The sequence below is a fragment of the Phyllobates terribilis genome, unplaced genomic scaffold (assembly GCF_046119375.1).
Source record: "Phyllobates terribilis strain yellow unplaced genomic scaffold, ASM4611937v1 Scaffold_2__4_contigs__length_985480577, whole genome shotgun sequence".
NCBI classification, from domain to species: domain Eukaryota; kingdom Metazoa; phylum Chordata; class Amphibia; order Anura; family Dendrobatidae; genus Phyllobates; species Phyllobates terribilis.
Window position 1 is genome coordinate 468,834,928 of NW_027362762.1, and position 17,433 is coordinate 468,852,360.

Below are 17,433 nucleotides of genomic sequence, written 5' to 3' on the forward strand. Positions count from 1 at the left end.
GGACTCCACCAATCTGGTGAGTGGCGATCATGCCATAATTAGCGTCACCATCCCACTTCTCTGTCTTCTGAAATGCTCTCTGCTCACAATCAAAGAGGATGCATTGCAGGCGGAGCACGATGAGATGGAGCAAGGAACCAAACAGGATGATTACACACAGCCAAGCCTCATCTCATCGTGGATTGGGTGACAATGAGGAAGAGAAGGAGGAGGAGGAAGGACAGGAGCTAGTTTCATGATCTATAGACGGTACTACCTGCACAGCTGTCATACCGTCTGTTCAGCGTGGATGGCCAGAGGACAGAGAGGCGGAAGAGGAGGAGGAGAGCATGGTCAGTCATCCACTTGGTGAGGACACGGAAGTCTTGCCTGCTAGTAGTCTGGCACACATGGCTGAGTTTATGTTACGCTGCCTTTCCCATGACCCTCGCATTCTCAAAATTTTGTGTGACAGTCATTACTGGTTGTTGACACTTCTAGACCCACGCTACAAGGAGAACTTTATATCTCATATTGCTGAGGCGGACAGGTCTACAAAAATGGGGCTGTACCAGAAGGCCCTTGTTGCAGAACTATTAAAAAAATTCCCATCTGAAAACGCTGGCGGCAGAGAGCACACTTCACTGGACAACCAAGGAGTACAGGCGAGAGAGACACAACACTGTCAAAGTTCTGGGAGAGATTTCTCAGACCCTCCCATTGCACAGGTCCTGAGGCGCGGGGTACTCTCACAAGGAGTGCAAAGTTTGGGAAGATGCTGAAGGAGTACCTTGCCGACCATACCAATGTCTTCCGTTATTCCTCTGTGCCTTATAATTATTGGGTATCCAAGCTGGATACGTGGAATGAACTGGCTCTCTATGCCTTGGAGGTCCTGGCCTGCCCTGCCGCCAGCGTTTTATTAGTGCGGGTTTTTAGTGCCGCTGGTGGAATTATAACTCATAAGGGCATAAGCCTGTCAACTGAAAATGCTGACAGGCTGACTCTTATAAAAATGAACAAGGGCTGGATTGGGCCAGACTTCTCAACACCACCGAATGATAGCAGCATAACAAACTCAAATCCAGTGTCTTTTCTTGGGAGGTGTATTCCCATGCACCTTTTCACACCCACACATGGGTATACGCTTCCTGATTTTGGCTATTTGCTCTTGTCCTCCTCCTTCTCCTCATCCTCCACCACCATATCACCAGGGTGACTGTGTTCTGTGAAGCAACACCCACCTAATTTTTTTAAAGGGTGTTTATGATGCCCGTAAAAAAAAATTTTTTATACAGTATGTTCATGTATACCCCCTGGGGGTAAATGTTTGTCAGCCCATACACTTAGTGCATGGGCATTACAAGTATAGGAGGCCCGCTCCTTTCTAATGGGAACATTTTTTATGAGGCCCTCCTACATGTCTCTTCCAAGGGTCATTGAAGTGCCTGCAAATTTTTGGCAGCCCTTGCATTCACTGCATAGGCCAACACTATCGGAGACTTTCTCCTTTCTAATGGGAATTTGTCGTTACTGTGGCCCTGCTCTATGTGTCTTTAAATTCTTAGTGGGGTTTTTCCTAAAATTCGTCAGCCGTTGGACTCACTGCATACCCTATAACTGTATAGCAGACCCTCTCCTATCTAATGGGAACATGTCGTACTTGTTACTGTGGCCCTGCTCTGTGTGTCTTTAATTTCATAGTGGGGTTTTTCCTAAAATTGGTCAACCGTTGGACTCACTGCATACCCTATAACTGTATAGCAGACTCTCTTCTTTCTAAATGGAATTTGTCATTACTGTGGCCCTGCTCTATGTGTCTTTAAATTCTTAGTGGGGTTTTTCCCAAATTTTGTCAGCCCTTGCAGTCACAGCAAGGGCATTACCACTATAGGAAACCCGCTCCTTTATAATGGGAACATTTTTTTTACTGAGACCCTCCTCTATGTCTCTTCAAAGGGGTATTGGGTTGCATTCAAATTTTTGGCAGCCCTTGCAGTCACTGGATACATAATAACAGTATAGGAGACCCAATTGTTAATAATAAGAACAACAAAGCATAGCCGGCTGATGGCTCTCTAACAATAGCGAGGGAAGACTGCTGGCCTTTTAAGAATAGTAAGGGCCGTCTGATGGCACTATAAAAATAGGCTTTATGACTTTCAAAGTCCCTCCATCATAAATAAAACAGGATGTGTCTGATGATGTGTCACACACCACATTGCCAGATAAGGTTGTAAACTGTTAAAATGACATTTCCAGTTCAATGCATTTGTCTTAAAAAATAACGTAAAAAAAACAAAACAATAGGATCTTAGTTTAGTATAAAAAACAGCGTCACCAATTTAACCTCAATGTAATCACATTCTTCAGCTCATGCACCTCCTCCTCCATCTCCGAAATGACTACATCATTCACAAGCTGACAGCACTGCAGCACTGCCTTGGTCAAGCGGCAACAGGCTGTGCTGAAGATAACATGCTTAATGCTTAATTGACAAAACCGTCCAGCGCTGCAGAGTTGTTGAAAGGTGTAACACAGCAGCCTGATCTGTGGCTCTCACCGTTGAACATACAGCCAGGCATGGTCATGTGTGACAATTGGCGGAACCTGGTGATGGAGAAATGACATCCAGGGTAGATACAGTTTCCCTCTATGCCAGTCCTTTCACCGAGCTAAAAAATATGGCTGTGGTGAAATACAACTCCCACTGAGAAGCTGTTTCAGATTGAAAAAAATTGTGCCCACCAGAGGATTTGATTCTGAGGGATAACCTTTCTCACCCGCTCAAGAGCCCCATAGCAGCTGCAAAGTTAGCGCTATCATGAACTCTTCTGAGGTAGAAGCCAAGGCACACCAGAGAATTCTCTGGTGGGACCGTTCAACCCTGCCAAGAAACAGTCTTTGCTAAGAAAAGTGTGTGGGAAGGTTCTCGGACACTTTATTTTTACTGAGGTGGAAACACACGCAAACACGGGGATGTCCTTGCAGATGTTGTCCTTGCTGGGATTTGAACCCGGGATCCCAGTGCTGCAAGGCTTCAGTGCTAACCACTTATCCAATGTGCTGCCGTTCACCCTCTAATATCTAACAGGCTGGAGAAACTTGCACCTACTGCCACTCTATCTTCAGCTCCTTTATGAGAAAATGTATTTGGGCAGCCACTCAGTCTACCAAATAAAATTCCTGAGAAGGAAATTAGGGATGGCTTCGCTACTGGTACTGGGGGCAGTGCTAATACCATGGCATCGTACCATAGTTTGCTGGAAATATTCCAGGCTGGTAGGAGGCAAGCAAATTCCCACAGAAAAGTACCAGCAGTAATGTTCACGCCACATTTCAAGTGCAAGCAGCTTTAGAGGACTTCCTGGAAAAAATGACACGCAGGGTAGATACGGTTTCCCTCTATGCCAGTCCTTTCACCGAGCTAAATACAACTCTCAGCAAAAAAAGTTGTGGACTGGCTGCGTAGCGTCCCTGGCCACATTCACCTGTCCACGTGTTTGTGATTAGGCGGTCCTTCCCAGTAAGTGCACTGGGGAGGGCATGGGTAATGTTGTGGGACCCGTGCTTGTGGAAGGCGGAGGCGACACCGGGAGAAACAGTGGTGGCTGGGGACCGAGTATGGACACCCGGCCGCCGCCGGCATGAGGTTGTGAAAAACTTCCGCCTCCACGAGCTTAAAAGGCCATATTTTAAGTGCAAAGAGCTGCCCAGAAATCTGGCAGTTTTGTGTTGTAGCCTGTGGGTGGATGGGTGGCTGGCTGCATACTTGCACTTGCATTCCAAGTGACAGAAAACTAAGCAGATGGTGGCCTCTATCATCATCATGGCCTCACCTCGGCACTATGAACTCTCTTGAAGGAGAAGCCAGGGCCCGCCGGAGGAGTCTCCGGTTCTCTAATGGGCCCGTCCAACCCTGCCGAAAAGCAGCCCTGGCTAAGAAAAGTGGGGGGGAAGGTTCCCGGACACTCTATGGCTGCTTTTTTAATGTGGATCGGCCATGCTTATGCATGTTATTTCTCAAAAAGCATTACAGATCAGGCAATTGTCCAACTCTGTATTCAAGAAATTAAATGGGCAAAGAAAGATGTGTGTGTGTCAAAGCACCACCGACAAGTGCGAGCTGATGTTGGATGGGCTGCCATTGCTTCTGCAACAAGATCAATTACAGGACTTCCTGGGAGAAATGACACGCAGGGTAGATACGGTTTCCCTCTATGCCAGTCCTTTCACCGAGCTAAATACAACTCTCAGCAAGAAAAGTTGTGGACTGGCTCCGTATCGTCCCTGGCCACATTCACCTGTCCACGTGTTTGTGGTTAGGCGGTCCTTCTCAGTAAGTGCACTGGGGAGGGCATGGCTAATGTTGTGGGACCCATGCTTGTGGAAGGCGGAGGCGATACCGGGAAATATAGTGGCGGCTGGGAACCGAGTAGGGACACCCGGCCGCCACCGGCATGAGGTTGTGAAATGCTTCTGCCTCCATGAGCTTAAAAGGCCATATTTTAAGTGCAAAGAGCTGCCCAGAAATCTGGCAGTTTAGTGTTGCAGCCTGTGGGTGGGTGGCTGGCTGCATACTTGCACTTGCATTCCAAGTGACAGAAAACTAAGCAGATGATGGCCTCTATCATCATCATGGCCTCACCTCGGCACTATGAACTTTCCTGAAGGAGAAGCCAGGGCCCACCGGAGGAGTCTCCGGTTCTCTGGTGGGCCTGTCCAACCCTGCCAAAAAGCAGCCCTGGCTAAGAAAAGTGTGGGGGAAGTATGGACACCCGGCCGCTGCCGGTATGAGGTTATGAAAAGCTTCCGCCTCCACGAGCCTAAAAGGCTACATTTCAAGTGCAAGCAGCTGTCAAAAATTTGGCAGTATAGTATTGTAGCCTGTGGGTGGGTGGGTGGCTGCCTGCATACTTGTGCTTGCATTCCAAAGAATGGGGTAGGGATAACTGAAAGCTGCAGTGGGACAAGGATGTGGACGGTGATTGTTGCAAGTCTGCAACGACAGGTGCATGGCTGGAGGCATCTTCGCATGCACCAAGGATCACTTATGATGGGCACACTTTTAGGCAGTGACCTGGGAGTCAGAGATGCTTCCAGAGGCCTTCCCCATGTTGTTCCCATGTCTTTTCAGCACTGTATGCATGTGTCTGATGATGTGTCACACACCACATGGCCAGATAAGGTTGTAAAATGTTAAAATGACATTTCCTCGTGAATGCATTTGTCTAGGTTGAAAGCAATGCAAAAGTGCAAAAACGCATCAAAAATGCAACGTGTGAACATAGCCCAAGTTGTGGAGGAGTATTTTTGTTTTTGGCTATTTATTTTGCCTCATATACAAGTAATTACCCTGGAAAGGATGTTCCTTAACATATTTCCCAAGAAAATCCATTTTGGCTTCGTTTTTGTATGTTTTATTGTGAGTCCGTAAAAGTGGCGTAATACTCTGACCACGTTGTTGACAGCAGTGATCTGGGAGTCAGAGATGCTTCCAGGGGTCTTCCCCATGCTGCTCCCATGTCATCTGAGCACTGTTCCCATCGATTTGGGCAATTTTTAGGCCCTCTGCAGACCGCCGGGGGGAGCCGCCTGAAAAATGGTCGAGTTTCCCATAGACTTACATTGAGCTCGTTGCTCGGGTCGAGCACCCGAGCATTCCAATTTGCTCGACCCGAGCAACGAGTACCCGAGCATTTTAGTGCTCACTCATCACTACTAAACATCAATATCTTCACTTCTACTGACACTAAAGCACTAGAAAAGTCAGCTCCAATATTCCATATTAATAAGCCACAGAAGTTTGGGGATTCTGCTCTGTGGAGCAATGAAATAAAAATTGTAAATCTTTGGGCCTATGGATCAATGGTATATCTGAAGGAGGAAGAATGAAGCATACACTGAAAAGAACACCCTGCCTACAGTGAAAAAAGTCGGTGGTTTTGTGATGCTCTAGGGCAGCTTTGCTTCTTCTGGCATTAGAAACCTGCAGCGTGTGGAGAACAAGATGGATTCAATCAAGTATCAAGAAATTCTGGAAAAAAACACATACATTCTATGGGGAAGGTAAAACTTGAGCAATAAACCCTCTAACAGAACAATTAGCCCAAAAATACCTCAAAGATCACCATGGCTAGGTTTGAGAAGTTGTGAAAGATGCTCTAGTGGCTGGGCTTGAAACTTCTTGAAAATCTTTCGTGGGATTTGAAGAAAGCGGTTGCAACATGCAAATCTAGCAGTATTAGTGAACTGGAGGCCATTGGTAATGAGGAATGGGCTAAAATTCCTTAGGAACACTTTCAGAAGCTGGTGTTTGGCTATGTATAACATTTTCAGCAGGTCATAGTAACTAAAGGATGCTCTACTACGTACTAACGATGCTTACACATGAAAGGGTTGAATAAACCTGAAACTGCAGTAATCATTAAAAGTGGCATTTTTTGTTACATTTGGGGGAAACACTTTTTATATTAATTATATTGGGCTATTTAAATTGTTCTTGTTTGATTTAGTAAAAATAGCAGACATTCTGTAAATTTTGGTAATAATATTAATTTGCAATTGGGGTTGAATAATTTCGATGCAATTGTAGTACAACCAAGAACTTGGACAGCAGTCTGGAAAATCTAGTACCATCAGGACCTTGGACAGCAGACTTGTTCAATACTGTAGAATACCATCAGGACCTTGGACAACAGTCTAAATGAGTACAGTGCTTCCAGGAATTTTGGATAGCAGTCTGGGTGAAGATAGCTCATTCAGGATCTTGGACAGCAGTCAGAAAGAGTACAGTGCTAACAGGACTTTGGACAGCAGTCTGGGCGAATATGATTCATTAAGGACCATGGATAGCAGTATGGTGGTGACTGACCCACAGAAAGGACACTACTCTGTAGTATTCTGTAGTAATAAAAAACTGGACAGAAGTCCAAGATACATGTTAACGTGGTAATAATACTTTAGTATTTGTATAACTAACAAATAAATTGGCAGTCATTCTAAGTATTTTAAGCATGATGTTTTGGTCAGTAGGTTCACTTGTCATCTACACCAAACATCAGAATGAAAAGCATTATGAAGGTAAAATGATTGGCTGCACCAGGCAAATAATATGTAAGAATGAAGGCAATGCATGATTAAAATGTAATCTCTATGAGCCAATGTCAGCAGGCACTAATATGTACAGATATTAGGGAGCGGATATGGCTTATACTATACCAGTCCTTGGATTTTCCTAGCCTGTTGACAATAACAGATTGTTGGTGATATATCGCTGTTTCCTTATCACCTTTTCAGCCTTGTTTGAATGTCATGAAACATCTACGTACTATTGCTACAGCAGATCAATCCATCCCTACAATCACAGCTTAGCCAACTTCCAAAGATTACATCCAGCAGGATAATTCACCATGACACAAAGCATATATCATAACAGACGGCTTCCATGATCAGGTCAGTTTATGCAATGTACTGCAATTTCATGCACAGTCAGCAAATTTTGTTCCAATGAAACGCTTTTGATAAATGGCAAATTGGAGGAAGCCAGACGACCTTCTGATATTTTTGGAGTGCGGGTGTAAGTTTTAGTACCCAGTGAAAATCTGTGTAACTTCAGAGATAATAAATAATTGTCTTTTAGCAAAAGAGAACAATAAAGAATTCAGCCCAAGAGTGGATCTATCCAATTTCATAAACTCAATGAAGTGTCTAAAGCATAAGGGTATTATGTACATTAACCTGCCGGAGTAACAGCTGTTTCATGTACATAGCTCAAGGGGAAACTTTAGGCTATGATCATAAGCAGCATCTGCTTTGCCGATGAATAGTCTAATAGCAGAGAAAATTAGGAGACCACAGAAGAAGACCATAACTGATGAGAATTTTCTGGACATAGTCTCGAACAGGAAAGTTAACATTTGTGGTTTCCTAATTTCCTCTACATATTGACTTCCTGAGAGGTTACCACCCAAATTTCCAGGTATTAGGATATTAATGGCATTCTTCCTGTACACGTATACAGGGCTGTGGAGTCGGAGTCGGAATCGGAGCCCATTTTGGTGGAGTCGGAGTCGGTATAAAATGGACCGACTTCGACTCTTAAAATTGGGTACAGTAATTCAATGCAGTTTGTGGGTAACATTTTTTCATAAGAATTTGGGAAAGCTATGAAATGTCCTAAAAATGTCTGTCCTATTCCTGATCTAAGGGTCTAGACTTTTAGCTGAGATTAATCTGTGCTACAGTAAATGTATCACTTAAACATAAGCCATGTCTGAGGGAGTCGGAGTCAGAGTCGTGGAGTCAGATTCGGTGCCATGGAAATTGAGGAGTCGGAGTTGGAGTCATGGAAATTGAGGAGTCAGAGTCGGAGGTTTGGCTTACCGACTCCACAACCCTGCATGTATCTACATTAGCACAATGCAAAAAAGTAAGCCTTCATAATTCCTCCTTGTAATAATAACACAAGCCTGAAAGCACTCACCCTATGTTTTTTTCTTAGTATTTTTTTCAGTGCAATGTCAGGAAATGTTGCATTCAACACATCCATGTGTTACAGAGGAAAAGAAAAAAAATTCTAATAGCATTATGTTACTGAAATCAATACACTGATATACTTTGAGCAGGTTCACCAAAGGTAAAGGCTTCAAAAAGCTTAAATCAGCTCTTTCATAGACACAGACACTATATAGCTACAGGAAAACTTTTTTCCATGGCAACAGAATGCAACCAATGTAAAAGTTGGATCCATACTGTATTAATTAAAAGGAATTAAATGGAAACTGTTGTGTCCTCAACTACGATTAACATGCAGATAAAGAGTTAATCTGCAGGTTAGCAGCTTCACAATGCTGACTTGACACTATACTGAAAGTGTGGCTACCAGGAGGAAATTAACTTTATTCCACCTGGGTGCCCCCGGATTTTAGTCATAGAGGCGTGTCGGAGCGGCTAGTCACACAGCAATGTGAACAGTGGCTGTAAGCATGGCCCAGCACGTTGATTGACAGCTTCCTTTGCAGCGTATCTTTGCATTTTGAGTACTGACTGGTTGCGCTTCCATGACTGAAAGCCGGTGGTTCTCAGGGGGAATAAAGTTCATTTTCTGCTAGTAGCTGTGCTCTCAAACAGGCAAAATTTTAACACTATTAACCTGCAGATTTAAACTATATTTGCAGATTAATATCATTTGGAGACATGAAAGGTTTCCTTTAAAAACAATTAGATATTTCCAGTCAATCTGTGACGCCTTTTACTCGAAAGCCCCTTATTACACTGGGAGATGGGGACTCGGAGTCGGGTCCTAAGTTGGAGAGATGGGGGTGCAGCCGTGGCCCGGACCCGACCTGTGCCCAGGGCCATCACATTAAAAGGATGGTGTGGGCTTATCCGGGTTGAGTGGCTGATTACGACTACGCCACCTGTGGCACCTGGTGAAGGCCACCAGCGCCGCTGCAGTCCGCTGAGGCATGGTGGTACGGCGGCCATCGTTGTTACTACTCCCCACAGGCGGAGCAGGGCCTCAGGGCAGAGAGACAGGAAGACGGGGGTAGTAGTCCAGAAAATCTGTGTCGTGCGGTGTGGCGCAGAATAAAGAGTCCGGAGGCCACAGGGGTGACCTTCCAAGGCTTTACTCACGTAAGAGATGGCAGAAGGAAGGCGACTCCCTGCTCCCCGCGGAGTTCTGCGGTCACCAGGAACGGGGGTCCGGCAACCTCCGAGTAAGTCCAGCATTCAGTCAGGAACCCGCACCAGAGTGTTCCTGAACTACAGGCCGTAACCTTCCCTGTCCGTGTGTGTAGATAGACTGGGTCTCCCTCTGAACTCCTCTCAGAAAAAGGGTATGGGTGGCAGCTCCGCTCCTTCCGATACCCGGTGGGATCCTCAGGGCCTACCGGGCTTTCCCGACCAGGACATGGAGTAGCAAGGTCGGGTGTCTGGTCCAGTACCCCTTTTGCAGCCGGACTCCCTCTGAATATATCAGGTTGGCGAGGACAGGTGGCGCACACCGCTCCATCTGCATCCTCCCTGGGATCCATTTGCAGTGGAGCTACACTCCTAAGCTCCATGCCTTCTTGGTTGTGGTCCTTGACCGGGTTGAGACATTCCTTGTCTAGAACCTGCCCCTCATCCCTAGGCCGGGGTACGAGGGTTGTGCCTCCATCCCCTGCAGGTCCACACAGGATCCACTTTCAGGGTGGGAGATCACAGTAGATGGCAGCCAATAGACTTGACTAACAAGGACCGCCAAAAGACTAGACTACAAGAACCAAGATCCAAGATGGCTTTTTATTAAATTTGAAATTTGAAGTGTCACTAAATTGTGAGACCTCCACCCTCACCCACTAACTGGTTCCCCTAACTCTTGGTTCCCCCAGTCTCCCTGTAACCAGGAGGGCAGCACCTAGTGCATTCTAGCCCCCTCTGGTGGAGAAGTGTGGTGTTGGATGTGAAGGAAGGGTCCTGACCATCACACTGTTCTTACCTCAGAGGAGGAACACTACACTCCATTAAAGAAGTACAGTATCCCTGTGGCGGTCGAACCCTCAGGGGCACCACATTCCCCCCTGGTGAAACACAGCACGTCCGCGGGCTGCAAAAGAGTAACACCCAGGAAATTTTCTTTTATATAAACATAAACTATCTTCCCTTTATGGGAGGCACATCTTCTTAAACATTGCAAACATGACATAACATTATAAAAGTGCAAAATTATAAAATTATAAAATTATAAAAGTGCTAGCATTTTCCAGAGACATTTTATGCAGACAGACGGGTTAAGGTGCAAAGACGCAGAGTCAGTTCAGAAGTGCAAGGGACCTGTCCCAAACCCTCAACGTGGGCCCTGGGGTGGCTGCAGGGCATGAAGATCCCGAGTTGGACCTCCCAGAGAGCCACCCTGACAGGTTTTCCTTCTGAGGTCTTGAGGTAGAAATGTCCGCGGTTTTGCATAAAACCAATATGGAGCACCTAAAGAGATGCAAACTATATACAAGAAAGGAGTCTGCTGCAAGTCCGCAGTGACAAATGTCTCTAGAAACTGGGGTAATAAAGCAAAAATAGAAATGTCAACACTAGAGATGAGCGGTGTTCGACTAGAACTGTTCGCCAATCTCAAATTCGAGCTGTTTTGGGCGGTGTTCGAGTTGTTCGACGAACCCGAACGATTTGCAAAAAATTCGGCTGTTCGAGGTTATGTTCGATAACTGTTCGTGCACCAAAAGCGTGTCCTGCATGTCTGGCGCTATTTAGAGCGCAAATCATGCAGGGATTGTCTGCCACTCACTGTAATGCCACAGCCATGGTGGTTGTGGCATTACAGTGATTGCCCAAATCGATGGGAACAGTGCTCACAGTGAAACATGAAAAGCCGGCAATTCAGCAGCGGCATACACCGGTACCCGACAATTTAGAACCGAAAGAATAGAGCTTCACACATAGATTAGATAGATAGAAACATGTCAGCCACATATATATGAAGTACAGTGACAGTGTTGCTTACTGTACTTGTCATTTAGTGTAAAGGATTTATCAAAAAAAATAATAGTGTTTTCATGCACCGTCTCTTTAAAAAAGCCGGCCGGCAATTCAGCAGCGGTACCCGACAATTTGGAATAGAAAGAATAGAGAATCACACATAGATTAGATAGATAGAAACATGTCAGTCACATATATATGAAGTACAGTGACAGTGTTGCTTACTGTACTTGTCATTTAGTGTAAAGGATTTATTTAAAAAAATAATAGTGTTTTCATGCACTGTCTCTTTAAAAAAGCCGGCCGGCATTTCAGCATCTGTACCCGACAATTTAGAATAGAAGGAATAGAGCATCACACATAGATTAGATAGATAGAAACATGTCAGTCACATATATAAGAAGTACAGTGATAGTGTTGATTACTGTACTTGTCATTTAGTGTTAAAATAAAGGATTTATTTTAAAAAAAATTGGCGTGGGGTTCCCCTTAATTTTAGGCTCTAGCGGAGGTTAAGCAGACGGCTGGGGCAGATGTTTGAAGCCTGGGAAGGGGGTAATACCCACGGAGCTTCCCAGGCTACTAATATCAGCCCCCAGCGGAATACCTAGCCTTTACTAGCTATTAAAATGGGGGACCCCCCCAAAAAAATGACGTGGGGTCCCCCCTATTTTAATAGCTAGCAAAGGCTAGGCAGACAGCTGGGGGCTGATATTAATAGCCCAGGAAGGGTACCATGAATATTGGCCCCCTCCCAGGCTAGAAACACCAGCCGTCAGCCGCCCCAGAAATGGCGCATCCATAGGATGCGCCAATTCTGGCACTTAGCCTCGCTCTTCCCACTGCCCTGTAGCGGTGGCAGTGGGGTAATAGGGCTGGGGTTGATGTCAGCTTATAATGCCAGCTGACATCAAGCCCAGGTTAGTAATGGAGAGGCGTCTATAAGACACCACCATTACTAACCCCATAGTCAAAGTTAAAAGAAAACACAAACACCCAGAATAAAGTCCTTTAATTGAAATAAAGACACAATGCTTTATTGTTCTAAATTAAACCATACTTACCACCACGCCCATTCCAGCTGAAGCCAACGATCTCCTGCAATAAAAGTAAAATAATAAAGCAACCTCATCCTTACCTTTCCATGGTTCCCACGATGGCTTCAGCTCTGCTACATCGAGATGACAGGCTGGACCGCAGCAGAACGCTGCCATTCAGCCTGTCATCCCGCGGACACTGAGAAGCGCAGGCATGCTTGCGCTCCTCAGTGTCTCGCTGTGACGGCATCCAGATGAGCCGACAATGAACTCGGCTCACCTCATGCACGTCACTGACAGCGTGGGAGAATTCTCCTGCACTCAGCGCTTCAGCGTGAGAATTTTCCCACGCTGTCAGTGACGTGCATGAGGTGAGCCGAGTTCATTGGACATGAATGAGCTCACCTCATGCACGTCACTGACAGCGTGGGAAAATTCTCACGCTGAAGCGCTGAGTGCAGGAGAATTTTCCCACGCTGTCAGTGACGTGCATGAGGTGAGCTCATTCATGTCCATTGAACTCAGCTGACCTCATGTACGTCACTGACAGCATGGGAGAATTCTCACGCTGAAGCGCTGAGTGCAGGAGAATTCTTCCACGCTGTCAGTGACGTACATGAGGTGAGCTGAGTTCATTGGACATGACCTCGTCTCATCTGGATGCCGTCACAGCCAGACACTGAGGAGCGCAAGCAAGCCTGCGCTTCTCAGTGTCTGCGGGATGACAGGCTGGATGGCAGCGTTCTGCTGCGGTCCAGCCTGTCATCTCGATGTAGCAGAGCTGGAGCCATCGTGGGAACCATGGAAAGGTAAGGATGAGGTTGCTTTATTATTTTTCTTTTATTGCAGGAGATCGTTGGCTTCAGCTGGAATGGGCGTGACGGTAAGTATAGTTTAATTTAGAACAATAAAGAATTGTGTCTTTATTTCAATTAAAGGACTTTATTCTGGGTGTTGTGTTTTTTTTTTTCTTTGACTATGGGGTTAGTAATGGGGGTGTCTTATAGACGCCTCTCCATTACTAACCTGGGCTTGATGTCAGCTGGCATAATAAGCTGACATCAACCCCAACCCTATTACCCCACTGCCACTGCTACAGGGCAGTGGGAAGAGCGAGGCTAAGTGCCAGAATTGGCGCATCCTATGGATGCGCCATTTCTGGGGCGGCTGACGGCTGGTGTTTCTAGCCTGGGAGGGGGCCAATATTCATGGTACCCTTCCTGGGCTATTAATATCAGCCCCCAGCTGTCTGCCTAGCCTTTGCTAGCTATTAAAATAGGGGGGACCCCACATCATTTTTTGGGGGGGTCCCCCATTTTAATAGCTAGTAAAGCCTAGGTATTCAGCTGGGGGCTGATATTAGTAGCCTGGGAAGCTCCGTGGGTATTACCCCCTTCCCAGGCTTCAAACATCTGCCCCAGCCGTCTGCTTAACCTCCGCTAGAGACTAAAATTAAGGGGAACCCCACGCCAATTTTTTTTTTAATAAATCCTTTATTTTAACACTAAATGACAAGTACAGTAATCAACACTGTCACTGTACTTCATATATATGTGACTGACATGTTTCTATCTATCTAATCTATGTGTGATGCTCTATCTTTCTGTTCTAAATTGTCGGGTACAGATGCTGAATTGCCGGCCGGCTTTTTTAAAGAGACGGTGCATGAAAACACTAATATTTTTTTAAATAAATCCTTTACACTAAATGACAAGTACAGTAAGCAACACTGTCACTGTACTTATTATATATGTGATTGACATGTTTATATCTAACTATGTGTGAAGCTCTATTCTTTCTGTTATAAATTGTCGGGTACCGCTGCTGAATTGCCGGCCGGCTTTTTTAAAGAGACGGTGCATGAAAACACTATTATTTTTTTAAATAAATCCTTTACACTAAATGACAAGTACAGTAAGCAACACTGTCACTGTGCTTCTTATATGTGTGACTGACATGTTTCTATCTATCTAATCTATGTGTGATGCTCTATTCCTTCTTGTCTAAATTGTCGGGTACCGGTGTATGCCGCTGCTGAATTGCCGGCCGGCTTTTTTAAAGAGAGCGTCTTCTGAGCAGTTTGTCAGCTTTTGGACACCTTTGAAGGTGTTTTCTATGTGTTTCTATGTGTTTTTGTGTGCCTGCCATTGGTTTTAACGGTGTTCGATGGTGTTCTAAGGTGTTCGACGAACAGTTCGACGAACAGTTCCTCGAACATCCCGGTGTTCGACGAACCGAACCGAACCCGAACACTACGGGGGTGGCTCAACACTAGTCAACACATTAACTATAAACAAGTTGCAACAGCCGGTGCTGCTTAGATCTCAGGTTCCCTCCTGGGAAAAGGCTCGTTCCTCCCGACAGAGGCTGACCGGTCCCCCGAGGCTGAGCGCGAGGGGGCGTCGCTCCCAGACACTTTGCGTACCACCCCCACACCCCCTGGTGGCGAGAGTAAGTCACTATATCGCCCGGGATGAGGTTCCTGCCAGGGTGTCCCTCCTTCAGCCACGGTTCGGCGTCCCGTCTGCTGACAAACACGTCGTCCTCGTGCTGGGGACTTCTGATGAACCCCCACCCCGCCTCATGGTGGAAGCGGACGACTTGCCCTTCCACTTGGGGACTGGGACTGGTTGCCTCTTCCTGACGGGCCCGGGATTTAGCAGCTTTGGCCCATACCTCGAGGCGCTCGCAGCGGAGCTCCCTTTGCCGTTGCTCCCGAGCGAGTTGGAGTATCTGGTCACTGCACCGCTGACTCCTCTGCGCTTCTGCCCGGGCCTCCTGGGGGAAGCCCATCAGGTCCCCCCCCTGGTTGTCCCAGGCCCACTCCTCAGCCTCCGGCCAGGTGACTGTTGGTGCGGGTAGCGGTGTCATTAGGGGCTGCCGCGGGTCCTCTGAAAGCGTGGTCCAATCCGGGTTGGAGCCGGTGGATACCTCTGCAGGTTCAGGCACTACGGGTTCAGGTGTAGGGCGGCATTGCAGGTCCCCACTTATAGCTGCCGCTTGAAGCTTCGGAGCAAAGACCTGCTGCCAGGTGACCGCTCCGGGCAGGATATACTCCGTCATGAGGTCAAGCATAGGAATGGTAGGCTCAGCAGCCGGGGCAGGGGTTGCACACTCACCCGCCTCTGGGCCGCTCATGACCTCTGTCACCGTGTCTCCCGGGGCTTCAGCTCTTTGGCGACGGGCCCGGACGCGCAGCAACATTTCTTCCCGCCACGCAGCCGTCGCCGCCTCCTGGGCCTCTCTCTGTCTCCGCACGAGTTCCGGAGCATCCTGGCGGAGGAATTCGAAAATCTCCTGCTGTAAGAACACTGCCGCCTCGCTCCTTGCCGGGTGAAGGGCCTGAACCAGATTCAGAAGGTTCTGTAGGTTGCGCTCCAGAAGCGTCCATGTCTGCCTCAGAAGATTGCCAACCTCCGACTGCAATGGCCGCACCTTGTTGCTTTTCTTCTTCCTCCTCTTTCTGGGCGGTTCCTGGGTGGCATGTTGACAGGCCCGCCTTCGTACATCCCATCCGGTTTGACGGGCATTACCCCGTGGACAGTCTCTGATGGAAAGGGCAGTCCACACTTTTGGCACCAAGCGGGAGTCCAGCCCATGATGGGGGTTGTTTAAAGACTGTCTTTTCACAGCACTATGGCGCCTGTTCTTCTTGGGCGGGCACCATTTTAAGTGTAAAGTGACAGTTCAAGGTGTAAGGCACACAGTACCCGGTAGCAATGGGTAATTCCTTCCTTTGCTGCGGGCACGCAATCCTGCCGACTACGCCAGGTTGTGACGCCTCTTACTCGAAAGCCCCTTATTACCCTGGGAGATGGGGACTCGGAGTCGGGTCCTAAGTTGGAGAGATGCAGTCGTGGCCCGGACCCGACCCGTGCCCAGGGCGGTCACATTAAAAGGATGGTGTGGGCTTATCCGGGTTGAGTGGCTGATTAAGACTAATCCACCTGTTGTTATGATAGGCTTCAAGCACTAAGGAAAGACAGGAGATCTGTCCCTACAATAGAACTAAGCTAGATCCCTATGATGTAACGGGGAACCTGATCCTGCGATCAGACCCGCTAAAGTCCTCAGCTAGTCTGAACGAAGATCTATAGATGTGAGGGAGGGATCCCTACAAGAACTAGGGACTGGGAGAAAGATGGACACCTCCTAGCAGAATTTGTAGCATTAAAGAGACAAACACACAACATAGAACATAAAGGTCAAAAGACCTAGCTAAACTGAGTGAGAAAGGTAACAAAGCACCTGGCTAGCTTAAGAGTAGAAATTACAATGAAGTCCAGCATGGCCAGAAGGGCGGAGCAGGATTAAATAGGCAAAAAGGTCATGTGACCAGCAAAATAGAAAAAACCTAACAGGAGAGTTCTAACAGTACCCCCTCTTCTAAGAGGATCCTCCGGATCCCCTAGGCCCAGGCTTATCGGAAACCTCTTGTGAAACGCTCTGACAAGTCTGGAAGCAGAAACATCATCCGCCCTCACCCATGAGATATCCTCGGGACCGAAACCCTTCCAAGCGACGAGATACTGCAAACTCCCCCTATACCGTCTAGAATTAAGGATGCGGGAAATTTCATATTCCCCGTCCTTCACCACCGGAGGAACAGTGGCAGTGGCGTCTCTATCTGATACATCAGCTTTTTTCAATAGAGAAACATGAAACACCGGATTAATCTTCCAGGAGGTAGGAACCTCCAACCTAACAGCAGATTGGTTAACTACCTGAAGCACCGTAAAGGGCCCTACAAACTTGGGACCCAATTTTTTAGAAGGAATCCTCAACAGCAGATTCTTAGAGGACAACCAAACCATGTCACCAACCGTAAACAAAACCTCTTGACGTTTCCTGTCAAAGTACCTCTTAGATTTTTTGTTAGCCTCCTGAAGATTTCCACGCACATCAGTCCAAACTCTCTCCAAATCACCGGAAAAACTCT

At 46.9% G+C, this 17,433-nt stretch overlaps 1 protein-coding gene across 2 annotated transcripts in view; it reads right to left on the bottom strand.

Moving 5' to 3' along the window:
- CSMD2 (CUB and Sushi multiple domains 2) overlaps nt 1-17,433 on the bottom strand; it is a 1,528,443-nt gene that overhangs the window by 1,080,262 nt on the left and 430,748 nt on the right. The gene's annotated exons all lie outside the window — the stretch shown is intronic.